Here is a 3,935-nt window from a genome sequence, read left to right on the forward strand (position 1 = left end):
ACATCGCTTTACTGCGAACTCGTCCCATAATAAAAGATATGTTTGATTTCCACAATGCCTTCAGCAACGGAGCTAGCAGACGGTAGGCGAACCGCACCAAGTAGCAGCAGCACCAAAGCGGCTGTGGGATGAAATTTGCTTGTATCGCAGTCATCACTTTTACCAGCAACTCGGTATTGGCCAACGATTGTCAGAAATTATGCATTTTTGACATGCATCTATCCAAGGGCTTGCTATGGACGAGAACAAACAATATTAGCGCGTTTTTCAGTCGCCGGCGGCCGGCATCAAGGCTGCCAGGCCGGTCTGGCGTGGCTCGGCCCCGAGCGCCCTGAGCAGCGCGCTGTACGGCACCATGACGCTACCGCTGTCCGCGCTCGTATTGGCTCCCGCTTCCCGTCGTTGCGTTTTCAGCGCGCGGCTCGTCGTTGACATCCAGCAGGTTGGACGCAGGAGACGAGCTGCAATCGGTCGTTACGACGTCGTTCACAACGGCGCGCCGCAGCGAATCGCACACACTTTTCGCACATATGTCCCCGCCTTAAGGCTGAAATCCCATTTCGGCACTCATCCGCAAAAGTCGTTCCTTCAGCTCTGGGTCCATAGTACGAGAGAAGCCGCCGCGACGGTTGCGAGACAGGTGAACACAGCAGACAGCGGGAGAGCGAGCGAGCGAAAGAGCGCGTCAACCGGAAGTAAACAAACCGATCTCGTCGATGACGTATTTGTGGGCGGAGCATGGTCCCGGCCTGTAATCTTTATTTTTTTATGGTCCGCTCCGGTGTACGAGTTGAGAGGGAAAAGGCTGGTGGTCATTTTTAATAGCCATTATCTCTGGTTCCACACAAGGTAGATCAAAAATTTTTGCGGTAGGATGATGGATCGTTCAATGTCTATCAATACTTCGACTTCTCTTTGCCTGCATGGACACCGTTTCAGGGACCCTTTAAGCGTTAATTGGGTGAATAAGGTCCAGTAACCACAGAACAGTGACAGCCCGTTTAGCCGGTTTTAGGGATCTGGGCGACCGCTCTTGTCACATGACGTGACGTGACGTCACATGCAATAAAATAAAAAATGACGTCAATGCATGCTGCTGGTCGAGCGTTGCCAAAGCACTAAAGAGTGTGCACGACTAAGAAACTGCTTCTGGATCCTGCAAGGAAGCAAAAGGTGACACGCGTGAGAAGGATGCAAGGCGAGGACGGCTGCAGCAGTTTCGCCGTTGGATGAATACGAAAATTACAGGATAGCACTTCAGTCTGCTTAAGGGCGGAGATGCAAAAACCTTTGTCAGTCCTCTCTTTCTCCCTCAATTATCTTTTTTTTTCTGCCAGCTGCTTTTCTTTGTTTCATTGTTATTTCTGTATTTTTGCTTTGGTCATTTTTCGCTCAGTTGTCATTTTTATTTTTACCTTTGTTTTCAATTCAGTTCCTATTTTTTATTTCAGTTTTTCATTGCTGAGAAATCAGTAATGAATAATTGTAGACTAATTAGTGAAGGTTCTGGAAGTGAAGCTCTCCGAAAGCTCTTTTTTTTACGACGCTCGCTTGAGTTAGCGACCCCTGCTACACGCCTTCTTGCCTACAACACTATTATTAGACCAATCTTAGAATATGCAGTGATTATCTGGGACCCGTTCACAAAGGTAAATATAAATAAACGTGAAAGAATCCGAAAGAAAGCAGTAAGGTTTATTTATAGCACTTACGGGCGAGCATCAGTAAGTGATCTCCTCAAAAAAAGCGGCTTACCCTCTATTCTTAACATAAACCGCATATGTCGCTTAAAATTTTTCTTTCAATTAACTCATAATAATTTCAAAGTTGACACCTCTAATATCCTTGCTTATTCCTCGGGGTACCAAACTAGAAATCGCGATTCTCTTTCCATAACGCCATTAAATTCTCGAGTTAATTGTTTTAAATATTCTTTTTTTCCTAGGACCATCACTGATTGGAATAACCTTACGGATGACGTTGTCAGGCAGAGATCATTGCATTTGTTTGAAGAGCATTTGAAATAATTGTTTGTTTATGACCATACCGCGGTATCTTTCTTCCTGATTTTTCTATGTGCAATTCTGTTTTGTTCTAATGTACAATTCCATGTGCAATTCTGATATGTCTATGTGCAATTATGTTTTGTTCGTATGTGTCTGTATTTTTGCATCTTTATACATTGTTTCCCACCTGCTATGATCTTGTGTACAAGATCGCAGTATTCATAAATAAAAATAAAAAAATGGTGTGGGCACTTTGTTCATGCAAGCTTCGGGCACATCCTGCGGAAGCCACTCATGAGTCAAGGAAGGACTGTTTAGCCAGTTTAGCCATTGTTTTTATTGTTATGTGGCTAATGTTGGAATGGCTCTGGACGTGTCTTGTCGGAATAACGTCACTAATAAGCCAAGAATGCATTCGAATTAAAATGACTGAATGACTGAAACTTATCCTTCCTGTGAACCATTCACAACGAATATGCATTTATCAGATGCTCCTCGGCCGCCCGTATCCATACTTGTTCTCGACAGCAACGTTGCTTATTTTTAGTCTATGTAGGACAATAGATATGCATTACTACAATAGGTCTGGCTCTAAGTGCATCAAGAGGACATAGATGACGAGGAGTTACGCTATTTAAACTCGGGCATCCAGGTACGCTTCCATGCTCAATGACAATTGCGCTTACGTATGAGACGCTAAGCCAGAATGGGACTTTCACGAAGGAAGGAGATATCTGCAATGCTGGACGATGACGTGAAGAAAGATATTCTGCCAAAGTTTTCTTCAGACCCCCCGGCAAATGTTCATATTGAGTATGCTGGAGCTGAGTATAAAACGCCTGAGTGCGGAGAATACTGAAGAAGAGATAACTTCTTTATCTCGTGCAGATTCACCAAATGCTTAAGAACCGCTACTTTCAAAGTCGAAAGACTTTGCGCTCTGGATTCTCGTCAAAACGGTAAAGACCCTCGGTTTCTTAACTAGATACTGCTCACCGACGAAGCTAACTTCTCGGGTAATCCACAAGTGAAGACTAACAACTCTCTTTTCGAGCGACGAAAACCCCCCACTGGGATTTGCAGGCACATGAGAGGTATTAGAGGCCGTTCCGCGTGTATAGTGGAGTTTCCAGTAGAGCTGTAGCTATACTCGTGTGTATTGACAACACACAGGCGAACGATACGTCAGCAGCGCATTTCCAGGATTTTTTTTCGAATGTCCAGTGGCTTGTATCTACGATATCTGTTATCACGCACAACACGAGGAAACTTTTCCCTTAGCAGCGGATAGGCCACATGGGCCACGTGGTTGGCCTTCAAAGTCACCAGATTGAACTCCTCTCCATTTCTCCATTTTCGGGTGCACATCACAGAAAAGCAACCCATAGTACTTGAAATCACTCCATCTAAAATTTAATTCATTACAGAGGTCAATAACAGCCCCGTTAAAATAACTGAGAAATCAAAGAAAAATAATTATTACTGCTTTCTCTGCCAGCTTCTAGTATCTTTAATTATTTTGTCAGGCCACAATAACCTACTGCGGCTTAATTACTTGATATTTTCTTACGCGCCAATATTAAAAAGGAGGCGTTTCTCGAGGATCTCATTTTCGAATGCTGCCTCCGTGAAGAGATCAGCAGCTACACTAAAAATTGATGTATGCGCTGAAGGGAAGGGTGACATAATGTATGCACAACTTGCGCACCAGCTCATAATTGCGCACACGTGCCAGCCGCTGGGGTTTGCGTGCCTGGCAGCTTATACCATAACAAGGAGCAACCTGCTCAATAAAGTTTGTTGTACTTTGTTTTGGTTATCAGCTGCAACCGCCACCACTGGCGGTGCGGGGTAGCTCACGCCGTCGCGATGCTGCCTGCTAACGGCACTTTGAGCTTCTGTTAACTAGGTACGGGTGACTGAGACAGA

General features: G+C 44.7%; 1 pseudogene; it reads right to left on the reverse strand.

Annotated features, from left to right (window-relative positions):
• Nucleotides 1-1,135: 1,135 nt before the first annotated feature.
• The window catches only part of LOC149334821 (uncharacterized), a 14,161-nt pseudogene continuing 11,361 nt past the window's right edge, over nucleotides 1,136-3,935 (reverse strand).

Source organism: Amblyomma mixtum, chromosome 7 (assembly GCF_055824585.1).
Source record: "Amblyomma mixtum isolate Tamu chromosome 7, ASM5582458v1, whole genome shotgun sequence".
NCBI classification, from domain to species: domain Eukaryota; kingdom Metazoa; phylum Arthropoda; class Arachnida; order Ixodida; family Ixodidae; genus Amblyomma; species Amblyomma mixtum.